The sequence below is a fragment of the Ambystoma mexicanum genome, chromosome 2q (assembly GCF_040938575.1).
Source record: "Ambystoma mexicanum isolate Mex_15411 chromosome 2q, UKY_AmexF1_1, whole genome shotgun sequence".
Classification (NCBI taxonomy): Eukaryota; Metazoa; Chordata; class Amphibia; order Caudata; family Ambystomatidae; genus Ambystoma; species Ambystoma mexicanum.
The window spans coordinates 244518241-244544137 of record NC_090924.1 but is presented as its reverse complement, the minus strand read 5'-3'; the positions used below and the strand labels follow the sequence as shown (position 1 = coordinate 244544137).

General features: G+C 44.8%; 1 protein-coding gene across 5 annotated transcripts in view; it reads left to right on the top strand.

Moving 5' to 3' along the window:
* The window catches only part of GPR146 (G protein-coupled receptor 146), a 373395-nt gene that overhangs the window by 308778 nt on the left and 38720 nt on the right, over positions 1 to 25897 (top strand). Inside the window, exon 1 of one of the 5 annotated variants that reach the window (XM_069647213.1) lies at positions 10537 to 10911. The exons of 3 other annotated variants lie outside the window; for them this stretch is intronic. The gene's annotated coding sequence lies outside the window, so the exon portion shown is untranslated. Of the gene's footprint in view, positions 1 to 10536; positions 10912 to 25897 lie in introns of those variants that run through there. One more of the 5 variants, XM_069647212.1, reaches the window with a different exon arrangement.

The following is a 25897-nucleotide window of genomic DNA, read 5'->3' as shown; positions in this document are numbered from 1 at the left end:
TCCTCTTTGGACAGCGTACAGGGTGGTGCGAGTAATATTAGTAATAAGAGGCACAACTTCAGACCTCTGCGTCCTGAATTGCAAATTCGCTCTGCAGACTATGGTTTGGCGATTCCTACCTCCCTTGGTCCCGGCTTCCTCCTGTGATCATCCAGCAGTTGTTGCCAGGGAGCAGGCAAGAGGGAACGCAGATAGCGCAATGCAACTCAGCTGGAGGCTTGGTGGGTAGCGCACCCGGAGCTTGTCATCATTCTGGCTGTGTCAGAGGGGGGTTCTGCCACAGAGATTGATTAGGCAGGAAGTCCATAAGAATGAAAATTGAACCGAATCTGGAGGGGCACTCCCCTTTTTACGTGTTGAGCGGCTTCCAGGCCATGTCTACAAGCCTTGTGAATCCCGCGTCTCCTGGAGCATGCACGTCCCGAGACACGAAGCACTGTATGAGCACACACAGGATAAATGGGTTGCACAGTGGGGCTGCTGGTTAGTGGGGACTGGGGGAGAGGCGGGTCCCAGCTTGGACACCGTTTTTGGAGAGGGGCATGTGTCAGCCATGGCAAGCCCCTGCTCACTTAAAGCCTTGGACCTTTTCCTGGCCATCCCTGATACATAAGCCACATACAGTAGCCACTTTACCTCTGCTTGCTCAGTATTTTCAAAGCCCATTCCTTTCATTGACAATGGGTGAAAACCCAGTTTCCTGGCAGACTGCATTACACATTTTAACAAATGTGAATAGTAGAAAGGCCATCAACGTGATTTCCTTCCAAGCAGCTTGTTCTTAATCCCATGGGTGGTATATGTCGCTTGCCCACAATGTGAGCCTTCCTGTCTTTTCTCTTACAGATGTGGCCAGCTGAATGAATATGTGCTAACTATTGGCCAGGAGGGCATGAATGTGCCCCTTAAGTTTGTTGTGTTTCTATCAGATTGAGTGATGTCCCCTTTGAAGGGGTGTCGAGCTAAAGTGATGACAGAAGCACTGTGTAGACAGAGTTCAGGGGCAATGCGAGTTGCCATTGGCTGCAGGTGGAATCCCTTCCTGAGAATATCATTGCATTTAGGGACTGGAACACCAATGCTGCATCTCGGGATGGATTTGGGAATGCCATCAATAGAGGGAGTGACCGGGCTAAAGAGCTTGCAATAGTGACTAAACGTCCCACAGGCTTCATGTGGATGTATGGGGGTCTTCTTATGTAGAGCTCGATATGTAAAGCAGGCCAGGCGCGAGGAAGTCCAGTTTAGTTGTGTCTGGACCACACAGAACTTGTGCCGCTGCCGTGGGAATTGGCACGCCCCTTCAACCTCCACCCATGCCATGACAGGAATCTGCAATCAGCCTCATGCTTTTAAATCTGTTGGCATCTCTAACTGTTGGAGCCCTTTCTCTCTGCTGTGTGTTCAGGTGGCGGCTTTCCCTGGTTCACCTAGCGGTAGGGATGACTTGAGTCACTAAAGTCAACTCTTAGGATGGGCAGTAGGGTGGTTACATAATACTGTACCACCTATACCTGTAAATAAGCAAATGTGCACACAGGGATGATAATAAAATAATACTTTCTCTTCTGTGAAATAGAAGTAGACAATATGCGAGTGACAGGTACATGGAAAAAGTGAGTTTAGGGCTGTATCCATAACCGTTAGGGTCACAGCCAAAGTTCGACGTGAAAGGGGTCCTTCTGGCAACATGTGTGGCCTAGTATGGCAGGATTCCCCAGAAAAATGTCTTACAGTAATGCATGGGAGAGACAGACTGGCGTCTTATCTTCTACGCGCCATACTGGTCCTGTTGCTGCAGAAACCACAGTGTTAAGTATAGGCCCCGTGTTAAAGACAGGGCATTTCTGATTGATCTGGGGAGCTGTCTATTCTATTGTATTCTATATTATTTTTATAGAGCGCCAACTCGCCCGCAGGCCTCGGAGCGCTATAAGACTGCACAGACATGAAACCGAAAGAAGAGATGCATTGAAGGGCAGAGGAATAAGAACCAGAATGATGTAATGCCAGGGGGGCAGCTGTATTCTGATATCTATCGATATCAGAATACAGGGAGGCCTTGTAATCAGACATGTGCAGGTGTGCTAGCCTCTGACAGCCAGTGATTCCTGTCTGGGCATGGTTAAAGGTGAACATTTGCAGTACCAGATTTTCAGTGGTGCAGCATCAGTTCTGATGGTGACAGAAGAAGAGCTCGAGGCAAGCTAGAAGAGCCAATAGAAAAGGTGCTAAGTCAAAGGGGCCTCCAGTTATTGGGGGATGTGCAGCCTGTACGCAGGCAGAAGTCAAAGTTCTCACAGGTGGAATGAACAGCCGGAGCCCAGTGACTTCACTTCCGGTTTAGAGCCCAAAACAGTTTGTTCAGATTCTTTCTCATTTGTTGATTTTCAAAAAGACATGCCTTGGGCACAGTCCTTAGCCGGTTATCAGGTGCTCCTGCCTCTCTGTGTCTGGGCAGTGCAAGGGTGTGCAGCACACCTTTTACTGGTAGAAGGGCTGGGAGGATAGCTCAGGGGCAACATGCTTGTCTTGGAAGCAAGAAAACGCAGAGCAAAACAGGTTCGAATCCCAGTCGCTCGCTTGGAGACTGGTCTCTGGTATTAAGCGTGTTATAAACGATGAATTCAATTATTGAATTAGAAAAGTGTCCTTGTGGCTGTGACCCCAATGTGCCTGCCGGTTAAGGAGAAGGGGGTGCTGTTTCTTCATTTGCCTTTGGTCGATTCAAGACCAGTGTCTACAGAGACTGCCAAAGCCCAGTCTTCAGATTTGTCTAGGCAAGATGTTGTCAAGCACAGCTTTCCCACAATCCCACACATCTGATGTTCGACCATGTACAGATGCACACTCTCTGGTGAAATGAGGAATTTTGGCCAGCATGGGTGCCCTTTAAAACTTTAGGCAGCCACGCAAATCATAGGGATTTCCAATTTACATTTTCCTATGCATCTTCCCAGGCTTTCCCTCTGCTGTGGATTCCATCCAGGAATCAGACACTAGTCAAGCATCCGGCCAGATCTGCTCCGACTCTACAGCCCCAGCTATTGCAAAGCAGGCAGAAACCATGACCATACATGGCACTACGTTAACTTTCATAGAAACAAAAGATAGCTGTGGGACTCAGCACTGGATTTGTTATAGATGGTCCCAGTAGGGACAACCCAAACTACAGCAGGCTGCCCCTCACCGTAAAGTTAGACACATACACCAGACTATCACCAGTCAGTGGATCCCAAACAGCCAACTCTGTGCAGTCTTGACTTTTGGTGTAGCCTGACCCCTAGAGGTGTAGGACTCCTCAGGGACACAACACAGTGTTGCGACATGGATGAGGGCACAGATCAACGACACACCTGGGATAAACCTGTAGACCATTCAGGGGAAAATGAAAAAATAAAGTTGACACTCAATAGAGGTACAGTGTTCTGTATTCTAACTCACAATCAATGAGGAAATGAGGATTTAGTATTAAAGCACAGTGCTTGGGTTAGTAATGGTGTCATGTACTGGGTGGCAGATTGCTAACTCCATGAAATGCTCCTAAATCAAACCTTACCACATGTTTAGGCTTCTGATGCCATCTATCAAAAAGATATGTATTTTTTCTAAGGATTCTTTTTACGGAATGACCCTATTTTAACACTCCCTTATTCTCCCAGTGTAAAATTCCCACCCCAAAGTTCCGGACAAGAAACAGGCTGTTTTAATCTGAATATTTAGTTTAATTAAAAATAATAAACCAGGGAATTAAAAGTATCCCCACGCCCTAAAGTTCATTGTTGGGTAGTCACCCACAATATATCAAATAAATACAGCAGCCTGTCTACAGAAAGGAAAACACAAACTGCCTGATGTTGTTTCACTAATGTTTTTATTTCAATTCACACAATCATCCATAAACAAATATGAAAAACGATTCGAAGCAATAGAATAAATAGTACACTGTATCGACAAAAAAAAATGGCATTGTATGTTTGACTCAAAAAGGTGAAACAGTTATTTGAATAACGTTTGAAACAAAACAATTCACTCATTTTTTGCTGAAACCACTAACAAGTTTTAGCATCAAAGAAAAATAGTTGCCTCGCACTTATTTGGTTTTTTGGTTCCTGGGGCAATTCAAATCTAAAATCTTAGACACTATCTGGGGTGAACTATTTGTACGTTGGTTTGTGCATAGTTACAGTTGGAATTGGTTGCAGTTTTGTGTTTTATTTGAATGCCTGAGTTCAGGAATTCTGTTTCTATTGGTAACGCAGGGACAGCAGTTCTTAACTCTCTCACTATTCTCAAGGAATCAGTTTCATCATCAACACCCCAGGTCAATGTGTTAAAGAATAGATTTCCTAGGGCGGATAGTATTCAATCAACTCACTGTGTTCCTTGGTACTCACAACCTCTGTGACCCTCTTCAATCTGTCTTCCATCCTCTACATTCCCCGAGACAGTTCTTCTCAACGTCAGCAACTTCATCTCTTCCGCTCAGCATTCAAACCTTTCATCTAGTTGTATTCTTCTCAACCTCTCTGCTGCCTTCAATACTGTCAACGATTCTGACCTTTTCTCTACATTATCTCTCCTTGCCATAAGGGGTAAGGTCCTCGTGTGGTTTACCCCCAAACACTTTCAGGTGTCCTGGAACAACCTTACTGCACCCCCCTTATTGCTGCAGTTCCCCAAGTGTCTTTCGTTGCTTCACCTCTCTTCAGTCTCTGTACTTCAGCTATTGGTGCCCTGATCTCCTCTTATGACTTCTCCTATCAACTCCTTGCTGACGACACTCAGATCTTCTTCTCCATTCACTCCTTACCCGATTAGCTGTTGTCAAAAATGTCAAACTGTCTCTCTTGCATAAAATATTGGATGACGTCTCACTCGCTCATGCTCAACGCCTTTAAGACTAAAGTTCTCTACTTCCCAGCCAAACAGGCTATTTCTTCCTCTTCTCCTCTTCTCTGCTACTAGCTTTCTTACTATGCTTCCACTCATAACCTTGGTGTCATCTTCAACACATCACACAACTTCTGGCTCTTCATCTCCAAATCTGCCACTGCAGCCTGACTCAACCTCCTCACTATCAGATAAATCATCTGTCATCTTCCTTTCAATACTGCTAAACAGCTAATCTCCTCCTTAGGCCTTTCTAGATCTGACTACTGAGCCGTATCCACTATGGCCTTCCCAACAATGCCTTTTCACCCCTTCACAAAGTCCTCAACTTCGCGCTGCGCAAACTTTTCAACCTTTCTCGCTTTACCTCCACCTCCTCCTCTGCCCGTCTCCAGATTGGCTGGCTATCTATGAAACAAAGCACCAAGTATAAACTTCTTCTCATCGTCTTCAAAACTATCCATGGACAGACCCCACCCTACGTATCTGCTCATCTCACTCCCTACTCTGCCCCTCACTCATTAAGATCATCCTCAGCACACTTCCCTGCCCCCCACTTGAGCCCCCTTGTACCCACTCATTTCCACTATCTCCTTACTCCCCTACTCTGGAATGCTCTTTCTCTCCCTCTCTGTACTACTCCAACTCTACCACTTTTTAAAATCCTACCTCAAAGCTCTCCTTTCTGAAGAACCTTTTTCCTAGCACTCTACGCTGCTGCATCACTGTGTTTTGCTCTCTCCCTACCCTTCACGGACAACCCCACAGCACTTTTCTGTTACCCATCCATCCTTAGTTCAGCACTTTCTCCACTATTCTGTTACTATGACATTCTGTCCTGTCCTCGTCCCTAGTGTATGGTTCCACCTTCCCCTGCAACATCTGGTCTTCAAAGCACTTTCTTTCACCCCATTGTAATGGAGCCATGTACTCCATTCTGTTATCAATGGTTAATTATACATTGCATTCCCTGTGATTTTTATTAATAAATACAATAAATAAATGTATTGACTAGGGCAGGGCTTTCCAATTCACATCTCAATGTGTTATGTCTTAGGCTTCCGGAGATCCCAAATTGCTGCAGAAAATGTCTTATTATAGTGAAGCTAGCTAGGGTTTAAATTTGTATTTTCAATCATAAAGCACGTGCGCCTTGCACTGTATTCCACCTTGCAATGAAATAGCTTAAAACAGAGTATATTTAGTTGCTGTCTGGAATTTGTTTAATATCTGGGTCATTGTCTGAATACTCTGGAATCTTTCAAATGACTTTTGGTTTGTCTTTCAAAGACCTATGACCGGTATAGACAGCAAGTGGCTGCATGTTATCAGCAACAGATAAGCTCTTCCTTTCAGTCTGTCCACTGCTCTTAAAATCCCGCTCAGTTAATCAGGTTCTATCTTTGTACATTCCTCCACATTCTGTCCCACTTGGAAAAGGCCCTCTTACGGAGCCTTTTCATCAACTATTTACAGCTGTTCCACTATCAGACAGGCTCACTTGCTTTTCTGCTTTCCCAAAACTCTCTCTTCTTTCTATGTTTTTGAGTTCAAGACCCAGCAACTTACCCACACCCACTAGGTCCCTCCTCTGTGAGTCACAATGCCACAGGGCCAGCCTTGTATCCTGCCCACTCTCTGCCTAGGAATAACATTGACAAGACCCTTATATGCACCCCAGACCAACCAGTTAAACATCCCAAGTGTTATCCGGTGTTAGAATAATCAATGCACGAGAAAGGGACCCTTGCAGACTAACCTTAGACGTTTCTCTTCAAAGACCCTAGCAGAGATTCTATCTAAATCATGCTCTGGATGTTAGGTGGATCATCCGAGAATTATTCCTGAACTCCCTGAGAGAACAAGTGGTTGGTAACTACCAGGTCCCAAAGAAATAGGAGATTTGGGACTGTATCTCTCAGAATGCATCCTATCTAGAGATCCAAAACATGGAGCAGATTCCATAAAGTCTGCCAGGGAGTCGGAGGAAGAGGTGCTATGGGGAAACACTGCACTTTCAGAGTGACCCATTAGACAACAGGTACAGATCCTAAAACAGAAAAATCTAACTCATTTAACCCCCACCCCCCTCCCTGCAGCAGTGATTGTAAGGGAGAACGCCTTTGCATTCCCCCTGCAGCTACCGCATTTAAGGAGCGAATGGTTTCCTTCCCCCTTCTCAAAGAAAAAAACATTTGATTTTTCACAGTTGGGAAATGGATTATGGCATTTTAAACACCTGAAAATGGCAAAAGATTATCTTTACACAGAAACATCCAGGAGACAAGAGAGGAGCAGAATTGCAAACCAACTCCAGCTCCTGGACTGAAGACAGAGTGAAAGAAATCTAAAATGGCTGCAAGCCTTTAAAAGACTTCCTTCCCTAGGTTTGGACTAGGAAACCAATCATGCAATCCATTTTAAAGTTTCCCACTGCCCATGGGAGGTTGGGAAGGTCTTTAAAACTGAGGCTTAGAATCACAGAGAATCTCTGTAGTCTTGGCACCGAGATGAGGAGTTTATTGAAGAAGCAGGAGAGCACCAGAGAAGGGGAACTACTTGACCTCAGAAGAGAGGTGTGCTCCAGTAATGTAGAGGTGAACCCCTGAAAATACAGAAAAGGTGTGTGCTCCAGTGAGAAAGGGGTGAGCCGCAAGAACCCCAGAAGAGGGATGTGCTCCAGTGAGGGAGGGTGGAGCCACAGAAACCCAAGAAGATTGGTGTGCTCCAATGGTGGTGGTGGGGGAGAGAGAGGTAGAGAGAGAGTGAGATACTGTGATCCTAGGATGAGTGGCCATGTAGCACAGGGGGAGAGCCCTTTTGTCCTAGAGGAGGGTAGCAAGTAACAGATAGGAGAGCCCCAGTGAAGGAGAGGACTTTTGTGACACTTGCTGAGGGGGGAAGCCCTACAATATCACAAGAGAGGCAGAGAGACTATGTGGCCTTCTGAAGAAGGGATAAGGACTGAGTGCTATAATGGACTAAGAGGGAGAACTTCCTGTCTGGCACTTTTTGTATGCCTCTTTGTTTGTTGTTCCTCGTACATAATCCTGAGTCCAACAATTAGGTTTCCCAGGGACCTTCATGTTACAGCCATCCTGACTCCTTTACCAAGCACTAGTTTTATGGGGTTTCTGTTGCTTAAGAAAACCCTGTAACAATATTCTGGTGTAGTAGTGTGGTTCCCTCTGTCTTATGACACGCGGCTTAAGGGTATGTATTAGCTAACAGCCTTCGAATCAGGAATGGGGAATCAAACAGGAGTGAAATATTTATTTTCCTTAAATTTCCTGTGTGGACCCTCTGCCATTAATAAGAATTATATATTAATATTTGCAAGAATATTCTGAATCCAGAGACATCATTATGATGTTTTCATGCATAAGAATCTTTATAATATGTGAATATATGCATAATTCATACATTTTCATATATCCTTTCTTATGTGTTATGTTATTTGGTATTTGTATAGCACCTACTGTCATTGGTATGGCCTTGATGCGCTGTGAGGATGAATGCCCTTCAGAAGACTGTAGTACAAAGATAAGAAATGATGAAAGGAGTTGTAAAATGTGTGTCTGCATCCATAGCCATAATGAAGGTAGGTAGGGAGTGGTTAGGTCCCTAACAAAATCCCGTAAATTATCAGGTGCGGGGACGGTTGCAATGACAAATTTTCAAAGAGTTCCTAAGAGTCAGGCTATATGAACGGCTGGACCGCATTTTGTGTAGAACGCAGCTGTATTCTATGGGACGTGCCATTCAGGCCAAGTGTGATGTATGTTTAGAGTGGGTGTAGTCAAACAGTGTGTATAGCAGATGTTTGTGGCTGTGCGGACTGAACCCCCCCAGTGGGGCACAGCTGTATTCCTGGGGATGCAGTGCATGAGGATCTGGATGACGTAAAAGTGAAGCATAGTTAGATTTAGTCATGCAGAGCATGTCATACATGCGTGGTCTTGTGTGCCCGATTTCCCTGAAAGGGGCGGGCGATAGTTTGCGCACAGGTGCGATGTGGGCTCAGTCTGTGTGGGTGCTGATAGGGAGAGCCAGGTTGTGTGAGCCTTCCTGGTGGCGAGATGGTCCTCTATGCTGTGGATGGGTAATGGTAGGGATTTCCATGTGGCGGGTGCTTGGACTGAGAAGGAGGAGCCCTCCATCCGGGTTGATTTTATTACTGGAATGACGAGAAGAAGTATTCAGCCTGATCTGAGGTATCTGTTAGGCCTGTAGCGTGTGCATTTCTGATGCCGGTATCCCGGTCTTTTTTTGTGAAGAGCTCGACGGGTGTTGCGCATCGCCTTGAAAGTGGATCATCGCCCGATCGCCATTGAAGGACACGGAGGAAGGGGGTGATTTTTTCTCTTGGACATAGGGCTATGAGGAGCCTTACGGCCGTGGCTTGCTGTTGTATAACGGTTCCATTTATTTTACCTTGTAAGCAACATAACTACATAAGACATTTGATCTCAGCCTTGGGCAGCTTCTTTATCTAGACCTTTTAAAAAGGGATTGCCCATCCATTGGGAGGACCCTGGTCAACCGTGGTCACAATATACTTAGGATAGTTTGAGCATATCTTGAGCCCACCACGCACCCAGGCTTTACATATAAATGTATTGTACAGCAATATCCCCCCATCGATCGATCACCTGCTTACACACCATCTCATGCTCTGCACCATTTTTTACATCTCACTCTTCTTGTATTACACATTTTTTCAGTCATTGCACCCTAAGCAGACTAAGATCCTGCTGTGCTTGGGGCGGACTTAACGCGCCTTAACTTGGACACGGTTACGGTGCCGCGACTAATACTGTAGGGAGCAGGCACAGTACAAAAAAGCCTTACAACAATAATAACCTTTGGGACAATGTGTTCTTCTGTACTGCAAAAGTACACTTCCGCTAGCCTTTAGAAGCGTAGAACCTGTTTTACGTAAGCATGTCATCTGTGCAGAATATCTCCAACTAAACTTTTCTCAGCATTGACATGAAAGCAGTTTTTGCTTATGTTTGTTTAATATGTTTTATAGCGCTAACATCGCACCTACCTTCCGGCTGCTTCTAAACGCTTAGAGACACTGCTGCGTGCTCTAATGTCACAAAAGGGCAAATTACGGACAGCACAGCCTTAGTGGGCAGAGTCCGCCTCCGTGTACTGGGAGGTATGGAATGACCCTAGGGGGGACCACAGGCCTTAAATACCTCAATGTACAGGGGGGAGGGTGGGGTGGCGGTATTATTTTGGTGTCACATAATGAAAATACCGCTGTTGTGCTCCTTTTTCGGTGACCTGGGCCGCAGAGCCGCACTGGCTGTTTATTTTCACCGAGGAATCTCTGCCATTGTCCCCGGAGTTCATTCACGCGCACAGAGCGCCCATTGTGCGCGAGGGCTGCAAACAGGCCGCCTGCAATGGGTGCACTTAGATACACTCTGCTGTTTACCTTCTTCAATAAAATTCCTCAAGTTGTTGAACTTCCCCGTGACCTCGCATTCTTCTGAAAGATTACCGTATGATTCATTTTGCGGCATACTTTTTGCATAACAAATGCGTAACAGGACCGTCCCGCCTTGCCCCGCCTCGCCTGGCCTCTCGAAACACACGGGGCCGCGCGCCGCTGTGAGGAGCGTTTCCTCCTAACAAGAGGAGTGGGTTTGGCCGGGCTTTGTCGGGCTGTCCACTCACTCCTTCTCCTCCGCCTCAGCGAGGACCGCCCCTCGGGCTGCACGGGCTGTAAACAGCGGCAGGGCGGGGCCTCGCGCAGCCTTGCCAAGGGAAGCAGCAGAAACTTTAGCGTGTTATTCTCCGGGGCTGACTGAAGACAAGTGCAACCGCGCGCCACCCGAGCAGCATGCGGCCGGGAAACGCAGATGCCTGCGAAGCATCGCGCGCGCGGCAAGGGCAGCGCGTGTGTACACCAGCCCCCCCTTGCTCGGCCCCTGTGCTTACTATGAAATGTTTTCGACGTTTGGGACCCGTGGCGGCAAAGGAATGTGGGACGGCAAACTGAAGGTATGCTTCTGGGGAGTGTGTGTGTGAATGACATGGCGTGGTTTGGTAAAGCGACAAAGCCGGCGTATGATGCCTGTGACGGGCACAAAGTCTACTCGTTGTGGTTCTGGTTTGGATTCGGGGTGAAGGGCGGCGGCGGTGGTTGGTGGGGAAACCTAATCGGGCAGCTGAGCGATGCTGGGTCTTGACAGTGAAAACAAGCGCAGCCGATTGCAACCTCATGTCACTGCAGCGCGCGTGCAGCTCAGGCTGCGCCTGGCCGGTGTAAATACTTCTCACGGCAAGCATTGCGTGTTAAACAAAAACAATGACAACCGTGGCGTTTGAGGTGCCACCCGGGTGTCAAATGAAGCCCGCTCTTCATAATGAAGTGGCTTTTTTTTCTGTTGGCACGTGTGTATGCGCTTTAGATACGTTTCTGGAACTTTGGTGTCCCCTCTGTGTGGTTTACATGCATGTTTATTGCTCACGGTTTGCGATTGGGCTTAAGCTTTGTAATAATGATAATGATAATGATGTGTTATTTATATAGCGCCTTAATCCAATGCGCTTCACAGAACACATATTTACATACAATATCACCCAACCAAAATTGGTACTCATTTATCGACCTCGGGAAGGATGGGAGGCTCAGTTGGCATTGCCAAGATTCGAACCTGCGACCTACAGATCATTTATTTATTTGGATTTATAAAGCACCCAAACGGCCCAGGGGCATCGCAGCGTTGTTACAGAGTATTCACTTAATATCATAGATGCTTACATGGAAATACTAAGGAACTGTCCGTATGACTAGGAACATACTACTATGAAACACATATACAAAGAGTTTTATTGCAGAACTCGCGATGACATTTAACAGACAGGCTACTCTTCGAATCCATAAAAGCTGTCAGTTCTCTTCTTTCTGTGCAGCTGTGTTCTATCAGTAGGTGCGTCAGATTAAAAAAAAGTCACTAGTTGCAGTGATACATTATAGCTGACGATTACTGGCGTCACAGTGCTGGTCTAGAGGTGAAGTCCCATAGCTGCACAAGCAGTCACCGAGACTGGTACGACCTTCCTTCATATCCAGGAAGCAGCTCTCACTTTCTCTCCTTCCTGCCAATATTCCCATGGCATGGTGGCATTCACTGCAAATAGGGTCCAGGGACGTCATTCAGCGACCTCTGAGGTCTCCCTTGCGACCTCTGTGGTCTCCCTTGCGACCTCTTAAAAAAAACACCCCAAAAATGTAATTTTTTTTGTTTTAATTTTTTTTTCAATGCAAGCTCCTGGGCTGTGGCGATCACCATGTGGCTCTTTACTTCTGGAGTGGCTGGCTTTCTTGTTCAGGCCCCTTTAAAAATAGAAGAAACATAAGAACAGGAGTGCCACAAGTCTAACACTTTCAGCACTGACCCTTAATAAGAAAGAATAGGAATACCAAATAATGTGTATTTCTGTAATTCTATACAATAATTGCTAGACTCAAAGGTTTATTTCAGGCACACTTCAGACGGTGAGTCATTGATTTAGTCTGTTCTTAAACACCTCAACTCATCCTTTCATCCTTCTGAGGTTGATAAATGAGTACCAACAAAGGTTGGGTGATATTGGGTGTATAGTTTTTCTATATAAAGCGCTTAAGTGTAAGTGCTATATAATAACACATCATTATCATTTGGTCATGGACGTTTGCTTGCATTGACAGTAATTTGGTAATATGGGCCTATACACACTGATCTTAACGATGCATATGGCGATCAATTCTTGTATGAAATGTACATCACATTATAGTGATATCGTAACCATATTTTTCGTAGTGTACAATGCTATGTGAAATGTCGTGTCACATCGCTTCCCGCGAATGACATCACTTACTGTGATGTCATCAGGGGTCAAGGGTCGTGTGATGTCACTTCCGCTACCCCTGGCATTTTGGTGAAATGACGTCCCTGATAGGGTCTCGAAACACAAGCAACGGTTGTGAAGGAGTGCCCCGGAACAGTAAATAGCTGGGTCTGTCCCACTCTCTCTTCATCCCGCCTGGCCTATTACTCCATGGCTGCAGTAAGGGCTGCTGGGGCCTAGTACATACTGCCATGAAGGTGCTGCGCAGGGAACAGCCACAGAAAGCTCTGTGGCTGCGGGCTGCGGTAATTCAGTTTTCATGCCCATTCTTTTTTATTTAATCCCTCAAAGATTTGTAGAAATAACACCAACAATTGTTCAGAGAGAAAGAACAAAGGGATTTTAAAAGTCTAGTGGGTGGAGGAGGGGCAGAAATGGCCCACCTCCTACCCTCGTCCTATTCCTTTTTATTTTAATATTGACTTAGTGTTTTTATGTGACTCATAGAGGTCACTGCAGAGCACTTTCCTGAAATAGATGTGTCCTTGCTTCTTCCGCTCCCTCCCTAGTCAAATGTAGTATACGGTATACAATACCCCCAAAAATGTTAGCATGCGCCACTCTCACATAAGGTTTGAACAATAACCTGCATCACAACTCGATAGGATTGTGAATGTCGGCCGTACCACAGTTAGATAGAATAGCGATTGTTAGCGTATGCCAAGCCTAGACTGCATCAGGAAGTGTGATTACTAGCACATGCCTCATTTAAATAGAATTGTAAATGTTAGCATGTGCCACACTGAGAGGAAATTGTGATTATTAACACATGCCACACTTAGATGGAATTGTGAATGTTGGCATGAGCCACACCTAGACGTAATCATGAACATTAGCCGACGTGGGAACTACATGGGATCGTGAAGGTCAGCATATGCAACACTCAGATATAATTGTGATTGTTAGCATTTATCCAATAACAATTTCACCCCTCTGCATACACCTCTCAAACTCTAACCAAACACAACGACAAGCCTATAACACAACAATCCGCACAAACTACCCTACACGGAACAACAAAACAAACCACACATAGAATCGCACAACAGCACACAACGACTACGGATCGGAAAAACACCCCAAGCCCAGCTAATGGAACCACCGGGTTGAGGCTGCCAACAGCACATCACTGCTCTCTTGCACTTTTCCAGCTTATTGCCACTAACTTACCACCCCCCTCCCTTTTTTTCAGAGCCGCCAGAACACCTGGGGACCACTCCGGTTGTGATAGTGCGCGGTACAAATATCCTTTAACATTAACATTAACATATATGAAACATGATATTCTTAGTAAGCTCGAAGTCCCATGACTTTGTAAAGTTAACCCTATCACTTAAAACTTGTTTACATTGTCCCCAGTAAGTGTACATTCACTGATACCCACCTACACCTTTTCATTCGTTATACTATTTTTTGTTTGTTATTTGACACCTTTTTTCTACTCAAGACAGAATTTACACCTATGAAAGGACCAACAGTTCATGGGTGAAATGGCGTGAGCAAACTAGTGCTAGCCACTGGGAATTCGTCACAGTGGCATTTCATTCTATAATTTGTTTTAGCTCGTCTCTGCCATTAGAGGAGAGCCCAAACCATATACAAATCTCTCTTGACCCCGGTCTCAAAGGGCTGCTAGGACCCCTCGTCCCACCCCCGCGCATGGGATCACAAGCAATGCCATACGGTTTTGGTCTCATTGGCCATGCCTCGCGGGGTGCATCTTGCGTGTTTGGCGCATTTTGGAACCACATGTAGGCACCACACTTTTCTTCAGGGTTTTCAGTGTGCTGGCGCTAGATATGGCAAAGCTGTTGGAAGCCCATCAAGAGAAGTTCCTGTTTGTTTGTTTGTTTGTTTATTTGGTATAGCGCAAAAAAACCAAACCCGGAAGGTTTGAATACAAGCACAAGAATACTTGAGAACTTGGTTACAAGACAAAACGGTTATGCAGATAAGATGAACGCATAATAATAATAATAATAATAATAATAATAATAATAATAATAATTAGGCTTTTATATAGCGCTACAAACCCTCAGGTATCTGAGCGCTGCTTATTATTACCCACGGTGTGTGGTGCTCATTTATCGACCTCGGAAGGATGAAAGGCTGAGTTTGGCCCCGCCGGGATTCGAACCTGCGTTAACAGGCTCTGCACGGGTGTCAAAGCGGGCGCTCTACTCGCTGTGCCACTTGACCGGCTATACAGGCAGTACAGAAATACAGATAGAGCAGGTTGCCTAGAGTCCACTAATCTAGTTATACTCATCCGAAGTCTCTAGAATTCTCTGATTCACTGCGTTGGTATTAGGCAGGACATCCTGCCTTCATATGACTTCAGTCCCTGCTCTGCCCGACACAATAAAGCTGCAGGATCACGTCGATGGCAGCCCCAGCTCACCAAGAAAACATTGTCTGCAACATGCCATATACGGTTGTTGGTTGGTATTCTTTCAGTACTCTTGATAGTAATTAGAGAAACTGAGAAATCCAAAAAGTGAGGGATTGAAATGCACGACTGAATAAATTCTTCTGAACCATTGAGAGTTCCTCTGGGTGCTTCTGTCTACAGTTTTTCTCCTGTGTGCCATTATAGAAGTGGACCCACCATTTACAAGCTTGATATATGTTATTTATAATGCGTTTAATACCAGGGGTTTCTAAGCGCAGACCCGGGGATCGAACCTGTGGTGATCCGTGTCGTCTTGCTTCCAAGACGAGCACGTTGCCCCTGAGCTATCCTCCCAAGTTTAGCCCTGCTTAAACAGGACCACTCCAAGGCAAAACTGCTAGCGCACATTCCCTCTTCATGGGAACCCATGATACCCCAGACATGTTTCGGTCTTGGTGGGCTGTAAGTGATTTCAACCCAGCACTTCATCTAAGTCAATGCCTAGCGTGGGATGCACAATTGAAACCCTTAATTATATATTTTTGTCTATAAGTTATTTTAGTTCTGAATGATGTACCCCTATATCACGCTCCTCTCTTGGAACCCCCCCGGTCTCACTGAGATGGGACTCGGATGAATACTTGCTCTACTAAATCTGTGATGTAAATATGTTATTGCTAGCAAGTTGGTAATATTGTAAAAATGCTTTATATGAAAAATAGATTTACTGTGCAGAAACCAAGGGGGGGTTCTCCCTGGATTGTAAAATACCGCATCATCATGACACCATGTGTTCTTCTCAAATCAGGAGAGAGGACAGACCGTAACCAATGGGATTCCTAGAGGGTGTGCCTAGTATAATTCAGTCTACCCACCCCTCAGGGAAATACATAAATAGAGACAGCTTAGGACCTAGAGGGACACACACATTCACCCATCAACTGATTACTGGCGGAGCACTTTGCAAGAGGAATCCATATCCAAGACTCCAGAACTTTGAAAGCAGAAAGGCCCAAATTCCAAAGCTGAACCATTCTCAGCTTGGCCTTTTAATAATCCTGAAACCAGATTTTACCCCAGACCTCCAAGGGGAACAACAAAGAGAACAGCCTGGCTGTGCTGTTTCTGCTTGCTTGCTAAGAATTCTCACTAGAATCTAGAGATCCAAACCAGTAGAGCAGAGCTGTAACCAGATAGCTGTGAACCAGAACCAACCCGTCAGATCCAGTCCAGAGAGCCGTGCAGTGGCCAGAGTGCCGTGCTGAATGCAGAATCCGAGCGCCTGAGTCTAGTCCGGTGGGCTAGCAGAATTCCAGTCCAGAAATCTTTGACCAGATCCCTGACAGGCCTATGCCAAACAGTAGTTGTGAGTATCTATAGCATAGAATTGTCCCAAGCCAGTATCTTATCCATAAGTAATCCTATCCAAACCCAAACCCATTCCATCATATACAGAACTGCATTGTAGAAAATGTTTTCCGTTCCTGAATATTTCTCTCATTCCTAAAGTCCTTTGGTAATAGTAGTGATAATACCATCGTTGCACTAATATATTTTCTGAAGAAAGGCAAGCGTCTCGGCGGGCAGAAACCATCCAGAGACGTCGCTGTGTTGGTGGCTGTGCTGTCGTTTAGCTTGTCGCTTCATAGACTCCCTAGTGTAAAGAAATCTTGTTTGTAATATTCAAAAGCGCATCTTTCATTTGAAAATCTTGACTCTTTCTGAGGAAAACCGACCTCTCCTAAAACCTTCATAACTTCCGTACCGTGCATGCTAACATCCTCAGCTTTCCAGCGAATCCAAAACCGCATTCCAACTCCTTCTAGTTATTCCGCAATCGCACTTCTCGCGTGCGGAAACGTTTGCCGCAAATTTTCGTTTGGCTCAATTTCATCACGTGTAAAACAGCTGTTCTTTGCATCCGACCTTAGAATTCAGTGTTCAACCTGCTAGTTATTCAATCATCATTGCTAGTGTTTATCTGAAACTATACAAAGCGGCTCCCACTAGTTTTGAATCCTATTTATTGAATTAAATCCATTTTTCAGTGTTTCAACCATTCATTCAAGCCACATTCAAAAGCATTTGACCTGTTTGAATTCAGTCCTGTTTCTCTCTGAGTTGCTGGGGGAAATTGGGATTGAAATTATATTTGTTGAGTGTGTATTTCCTGAAACCTGTGTTCTATCCTTCCATCTCTTTATGCTGCATATTGGGGGGGATTGAGTAGTGTGCAGGGGGAAAGAGTGACATTGCATTTGACTGAACCCACACAAAGTTTTATTCTATGCTGCATTATTTTTCCTTTCCATACTCCTTCTGATTAAAGAGATGGTTGATTTTTGTGATATCACCCATTGGTGATCATGGTATAAATATTAAATAGTGTGATATATATTGTGCAAATTCATAAATAAATATTTTAACTTTGCAAAACAGCCTGCTTCCTGGTTCAGTGAGACCAGGGGATTGAAAGAGAGGGGCGTGATATAAGGGTACATCATTCAGAAATAAAAGAACTTATCGACAAAAATATATAATTAAGGGTTTCAATTGTGCATCCCACGCCAGGCATTGACTTAGGTGAAGTGCTGGGTTGAAATCGCTTACAGGAACTGATCATTGAGATGCAGTTGAGTGCCTGGGTACAAAGAATCCGGGACCAACACCTGGCCGCGACCCATCTCACTAAATGAGCCTCACTGAGAAAATCAAAACCGGGGGACGGTAAATGTTCAGGCAGCACATCCTAACCACTGGCTTTTCTCCTGGGTAGAATTGCGCAGCACTCTGATCTAGCAATCATAGTTATTCATTACTCCAAACGCGAGTGAGTGCCGGCAAGTTGTGTTCAAGTAAAGTATTGCCTCGAAGCTTGTCTCTAATAATCTGTAAATCTGGGTCCAGAATGTGCCCTCAGGACTAGCCATTGGGTAGTGATATTTGACTCTTGGTGAGTAATAAATGGTGTGTTCTGTGTAAGCATATAATTGAGGTGCAGACAGACTTTTTGATGGCTGGCTAGTAGCTTGCAACTTGAATGTTCCCTCCCTGAATGTGAATGCAGTTAATTCCACCCTCGCTCATTCTTTCCTACTCCTTCATTGTCCATGTGACCGAGTGACTGCCTTACAGGCCAATCTTTCAGATCTGTTTTGTCACTCCACTGGTCGATTGCAATCTACTGTCAGCAAAGGGAGACAACAGTGACCGGCTTGATGATGCGACCAGAAAACCTCAAGGTGTAATCGTCCCATTGTCCACATAGGGCATGCCTACTCCTGTCACTGTTTTATGAGTACTTTAGACCCAGCTTATTCTCCTTTGCCCCTCACCTTGTCTGACCACTTAACCTTTTCCTTTTCACTCTCATTCCCACTAAAGTGCCAAGGTATCCATTATGTGGCACCATTATTTGTACTACTTAAATTGAAGTATTTTGATCCTAAGGAACAATAACCTTTGAGAATACTCACCTCCCTTCCCTCGCAGAACATATTGCCCTCTATAATGCCATCAGTTCATTGCCCAGAGTCTTGGAAGCCCTTGACCCAAGGTGAGATGGTTTAACCATGAGCTAATAGAATCTAAATCAAACTTCTGCCCTGTAGCAAAATGTTCAAACAAAAGTGTGCATCAAATGACACTGGCTTTTAGTAAACCATCAAAGTACTATTGTTCTGCAATTGTGAAAGATCTGTACAATACACGTAACATCCCTGTTGCACCTGTATGCCAAAAGCAGCTATTTAGAAATATTGGCACAGGACCCTCGGTATTGATGAATTGCATCTCTTCCAGGGATGGTTAGAATTGTCTTGGGACTGGTTGATCCTACCAGTCCAGGGGAGGAGGATGTCTTTTTCTGGTCTTCCCTGTCGTCCAGAAGTAGTTGTCGTGGAAACAACAGATACTCAGCTGGCACTGGAAGTGGCTGCAGGCGTCAATCTTCTTCTTCTGCTTCGGATCTTGAGTCCAGTGGTTGACTCTGAGGTTTTGTTCTAAGACCTCCCCTTTTACGGTGAAGAACTGGCTCAGCCCCCCAATCATACCACAAACCTCTCCTGCAAATCTGGGGGTGGGCTGTCCAGGAGGACAGCCAGCCCCCCATTTGGAACTGGTTCCAAGCAGGCACAATGGAAAAAAAGACCATGGGAGTTTCGGACCCCTGCCACACTTCCTGTCCTTTATGCACTCAGAGAGCCTTGGCCGGGTTTCCAAGGGAAGCCCGCCAAAGATAAAAGACCCATCGGGACCCCCCCCCACACAGATAGGTCAAAGAAGGCCTCATAAAGGGCAAGTCATCAAGAGAAGGCGAGGAAAAAAGGACAGCCACCATTTGGCGCACCCTGTGTTCCCTATTGCAGGTGCAAGGACAGCCTGCAACAAAAGCTGGTAGAAACATATCCACTGCCACCAGCCACTCCGACAACTTGTCACCGTAACTAGAAAGTTACAGGATAAGTGGAAAAAGAGATACATGGTATCACCTCAGCACTCCACATAAACTGGGGTGTGCTGATTTAACAAAATAGAGGTCAGGGTGGATAAAAAGTATCCCCCTGTCCTGATAACAGAATGTCAGCACAGCAAAGTAAATAGGAAAGCTCAAGGAGCTTCCCAGCAACACTGCACAGAAAGAGCTGCAGTAAAAAATTACAGATGCCATAAAGTTGGAGGGATACATAGCTCCAATAGAGATACAAAAGAGATACAAAAGGTTCCCAAACACAGAGTAAAAGCCAGAGTGATTGTCGAAAAAGGAACGCACTCACTCAGCAGAGTTGGATAAAAGCTCAAGAGTCCAGCAAAACGTGCCACGGGACTTGCAGGTGAGGAGAATTTAACATTAAAAGGAATTCTACTCTTACACAATCGCTTTACCGAGTTGGTGGCAGCAAGAAAATGTTCCACCTCTCCTCTGGCTCTGTGCCCTCCTACCAGCTTGAAGGGCATACTTTGGGTCCTGGAAGTGGCAATCGGTATCTTGGCAGCCATGAAATGTCATTAGCCGCGTTCCACCCTTCAATTAATTAAAGCATCCAGTGGCCACTCTCTGATGTAAGGACACTTCCTTGAATGTAGAAGATATTGCCAATTCTCACAGATGCTTCCTCTCCACCTCAGAACAGCCTTGCCTTCCTCATCTTCTGGAAGTTATTGTCAACCCGGCAAAGAGAGGGGTTTCCCATTGCCATGATCTTGCGGCACCTGGACACCAGTGCCTAGATGCTCTCATCGGGTGAAGTTGTGTTTCACAAATCATTCTTAATATTGTAACAAGACCATTCTTTCGTATGGGTACATCTTTCAGGGTCGAATTTGAGATTGGATAAGCAGGAGATAAAAGTAGCTCCTGGGTATCCAGCATTAACCTGTGACCAGGAGCTACCACAGAGGGACACGGAGCTAGCTAGTACATGGCTTTCTGTAAATCTAATTTCCACATAATATGCACAAATATCTTTTTGTCCTTTATGGCGCCTTATGTTTTAAATGTTGTCTAGATGTTTCCTAATGTTTGTTTATAGATTGTCTGAAATGCACAGAGTTGAATTCACATGGGTGTGGTTGTTCTGCATAAGGTGGCTCGTAGAGCCAAAGTGAGCTCCTGGTTCCTGCTGGTGTCAAGCTGACCAGGCTCTTCTAGGCTACAAGGAGGACCTAAATAGCTCCCAGCTCCTCTCAATATCGAACCTTTTCTTTGATAACTATGCGACCAACTATCTGTAGCCACTAAAAACTCATCATAACAGACCCCCTCGATGTGCTGCTTGTTTCCAGGAAATAGGCCCCTTATCTTTAAGGTGTCACTTATTCTGGCGTTGTAGTACAATTTGTTGATGTAAATTGTGGTGCACTGTTGGTTTGTTCTATTTAAACAATTGTAAAGGATTCTTGCTGTTTTTATTTGTTGTGTACAAACCTCCTTTCCATTGATTTTTTTTCTGTCTTCCTTGATTAAGTTTTTATCTAAACAACTGCTGGCAACATTCTTGGGTAGGGCGGAGCACAGCTATACATTCAAACAGTGCTCTCCTGCATGGCTGTGCATCCTGCGACTTTCTAGGCGTTTTGGAGTTTGACTCCATGAGCCCTCACCATTGACTCTGCTAGCTAGGGGTGATGGGAGTTGTAGTCCAAGACCTCTGGAGAGCCACATGTTGCAAACCCCTGCCCTACAGGGATATTCTAGTGGAACATTGTGGTGTAAAGAAGAAATGTAATGTTTGAGTGCCCACAACGCGTAGTGCTCTGGCTGTGTTTGCTGACGTGCTGCATGTTTGCCCTGAAGTTGTAGGCCGACATGGATGGTATCTATGATACAAAATTATGACTTATATTATGTAATTTAAAATGTGTCCTCTCGTTGATTATATTTGCATATATTTATATACACACACACACACACACACACACACACACACACAGTGTGTGTATGCATAACATAATATATGTTAACAAATAATATATTGTAATAATGTTACCAGTAACAGGGCACAAAATGTACACTCGCCACCAGCCAACGGCTAGTGATGTTTGGCTTTTGGCGAGTATGAAATGGTGGGCTCAGTGTATGTATAGATTTTAAGTCTGAGTGACTTTTATGGCTGGATAGTAGCTTGCAACTTGAATTTTTGCCCCGTGCTATCATATACTATCCATGTGTGTGTGTAGCAGTATCATATACATATGTATGACATTATGTCGTTCATTTTTAGTTTTGCACTTTCCACAGAAAGTGAAAAGTACCGAGCATCGGCCATTCCATTGCGAGCAAACACAGAGCGTAGAGTGGTGAAAATACAGGTGGCGTTTGCACCTGCTCTGCCTTTGATCTCTACAATACTCGTTGCCCATGTGGTCCCTCGTGCAAACAGACATTCGAAATGAAAAACGGATCGGTCACGCCCACCACACCAGAAGTTCACGTTAGTATGTGGACACAGTGTAAATGCAGTAATGTAATAGACTGCACTGTGAGATTTTACAAACATCTCACCAGAATCGGCCCCAAAGTTCTAAGAGAAGGCCTACCGATAAAGTGGCAACCATTTATTTCAAAAGCAGCTGGCCACTCCCCGCCCCCTATTTTCGATCAAAGCAGACGAGAAGGCTGCACACAGCACCGAAGCCCACTATCTGTAAAGCAATCATTTGCTGCCTTTGAGCGGGGAAAAGACCCACCCAAGCAAGTTTCCTGGCACGCGTTTCAGTGCTTTTTAATCAGGAGCTTGTCACCCCCCGAAACATCTGTGCAGAATGCAAAGTCTAAACTGCAGCTCAAACATGGCCTAATCCAGCCAGTAATCCAGGAGACGACAATGATGACTGCCTGGCAAGAGCCAGGATAAAAGGTGCTAGCAGATCTTTTTAAAATTGCTGTTGAGGCAGCGCTGAGCTTTAAAGGTTGTGGTTTTGAAAATAAACAATTTATAAAAAAAACAATACCAAGAGATGTGTCTATTTTGGGTATTTGGAAGCGAAACCCACTGTATGCCTTTGATTGAAACATATAGGCCGCATACATATTCGAGTCTGGGTTATTACTGTGGTGTGTGTATATGGTGCCAGTGGAGAGGAAGACTAAGGCATGAAAGGAATAGAGGGTTTATAAAGACTTAACAGAGATACTATGATCATCCAGAATGTTTAGAAGCTGGAGAGGCACAAGTTAGTCATAATCGCACTTGAGGCCATGTGCTTGCCTCTGTATAGTGGACTACTTATTTATTTAATTTACATTTTTAAAGTGCTCACACAGCCCGCGGGCATCGAGGCGCTGTTACAGGAATTGTTTGTTTTTTAGTTGCGTAATTGTTTTTGTCTTAGTTGCGTATTTATAACGCGCTTAAACACCCAGAGGTTTCTAATAGGACCCGGGGATCAAACCTGTGTTGCTTCGTGTTGTCTTGCTTCCAAGGCACGTACCTTGCTGCTAAGCTGTCCTCCCGATTAATAATATTATAACACAGAGCAACACAGTTTGAAGTAAAATAGAAATGAGAACATGTTCAGTGTAAGCACAAGCTGAATATTGTCATCCTGAAAAAGAATTGAAATTCACCCAAAGCACAGCGGACTGATTTTTCTTCGCTCCCCATAGGAAGTTTAACTTGCGCCGGAGTTAGGGTCAGCCTAATATTCCAACTATGAGACTGTAGACTGGGCCAACGCCGATGCCCATGTCGTTGCAAGAGCCCTGGTTAAATGTAGTGTTGCTTTCTGGAGTGTCGTCTTCAATTGGACGATGAAGAACGGGTGGGTGTACAGTGCTGGATGTGTGGATGGTTTGACGGAAAAAAATTGGCGGAGAAGCGCATTGAGAAGGAGAAGGGGAGATGGATTTGGTTACGGTAGCTGTCGGAAGTCCAAGAAACAATCAAAAGAAACTCGTACCTAACTTGTGATTTGCATCCATCTAAAACTTCATCAGGAAGTCAACAACGATTGGTGACAGCCTTAGAGAACTGAGCCAACCGGGGTTCTCCGTGCCCTGCCAAAATTGCAGATGAGCCGACAGATAGGGCAGGTGAGACTGACTAAGGAATTGAGTGTGGGTGAAATCCTCGACATTGGAGTCAAGTCTGTTATGATCAGAAGTAAGCCAGAGCAAACTTTACCAAATGTGATCTGGGGGCTCCTGTGAATCGTCTAGTGAGGTTCGGGTATGTTTGCGGATTCCCGCAGATTTTCCTTTCAGCCCGAATCTCCTTTAAAATATTCACAGAAGTTCGTTATGATTCTCTGGGGGAGAACATCCAACAAAACCTCAAGCGTTTTCTGAAAATGAGAGAAATGGTGCATGGGTGGAGGGGAGGGATCGGGTGAGGCTGCTTGGGGTGCGGCTTGGCAAGAGGAAGCCGAGTCCTGTGCATCTGCAAATGTTATCCATTTAGGACCGCCGCTAGTAGGTTAATGCACCTAATGTGGCGATCTATGTCCAACTTGCAGGTCCCACTTTTGATTCTGGGTAAGAAGAACTCAGCCTTTCATCTTTCAGAATTTGATCAAATAAGTAAAGTTGAAGTGGGAAATTGTAATATTACATGTCGGATCAGCAGAGTTAGTTATGTGTCAGGCCGGGACTGTTCTTAATCATTCAGAGGTTGAAACGTTGAGTATTTTTGAGGTTTATAATATTGCAATATAATCAGAAACCCTATATGGATGGGCAAGAGTCAGTTATGCATTGGGGTGCACAGAGTTTCCTCCTGCTGAGTTTCCTTCCATGATGACTACTGAGGTTAGTTATTTTATGATAGGGAGCATCCCTGGTTGCAGGACAAAGACCTCAGAATGTCAGGTAGGGCTGAGCATGAGTCAGTGGCATGTCAAGCATTCCAGATGTAGACGCTGACGTTCCTTAAAGGAATAGCATTTAGTCAGGGAGGATTTCAATGTTATGAATTCTCTACTTGGGGAGGGGGGGGGGTGTTTTCGTGTTGAGCTGCTCCAGAGCATCTCATACCTTGTGCCCAAAAACGAGGTGTCCTATTCATACAAGTTTGATAAAAAAATACATCAGACTAAGGGGTACACACCTCTGTAAATAGTCTTTCTTTAATGTAGTAAAAATATCTTTTGCACAACAGAAAACTCATATACATTGTTTTAAAGAGTTTTCAACTTAATTTGCTGGAGAAAAAAAAAACTGCTGGTAAATCGTTGCTTGTTTTTTTTTTCCTCAGCAAAGTGAAAACATTTAACTCAGATTGCTGACAAAATATCCAGCAACAGCCTCCGCCTTTTACTTAATGTTTGCGAGCTTTAAAAAACACCTATTTTTGTTAGCAAAGGTGATTTTTTTTGCAGTTGTTTTTGATTTGACATTTTGCAAGATTTTGCCAATTTCTGAAAAATTGAGTGCTGAATTTCATAAAATTGGCAAAAGCAAATGTGCACAATTTAGCACAACCATATGTTGCACAGAGACATCCTTTTATTTAAAATGTGACTTTGTTTTATGGAATAAAGTGACTTGGTGAGTGATAGGCATCCCTCAACAGAGGATAGTAGTGTAGTCTCCCCTTTGCCTACAGTCACCCTGTGTATATTATATTCCATCCGTGGTCTGTGGGAATGAGATCTCCCTCATAGGGTGATGTTTCTTTCTCTGTCTGAGCCAGTGTGCCGGCATCCCCTTTGGAGCCGTTAATATTGTACACGTCCCTTTTGGCTGTTCATATCAGACCAGGAGCTGTCTATGTGAACGCAGCACTATAAGGAAACCTCCATGCGTAAGATATCAACACACTTGAAAGATGCAAATGGTGTAATCTAAATGAATACACACAAACACAGATGCTATCTTATGGGGGAAAAGTTGTGTCTGCAATGGGCACTTGTAAATTAACAAGTGGCGTCCGGGGAGTCCCTCTGCCAGACATTAGTCCTGGTTACGAGAGACTTACCCAGAGTCTTTAGCTCACTATCTTTCACAGAGAAGAAATATCCCAAACATATCGGGGGCGGAGGGGGGGGGCTTCTACTGCCCTAGCGCGCTGGTCGAAGTTCAGAAGGCCTCTGTGGGAATGGACATCCATGAAGTTTGTAGCAGTGCGAAACACAGCACCTTACCCACATCACTCTAGGAGCCTGGATCGTTTCCCCCACCTCTTGGCCATCCTTGGTTGTGAGTAGGGAGATGAAAAATATGAAGAAGTCTCTATTTAAGTAGGCCCCTCAAATCCAAGTTAT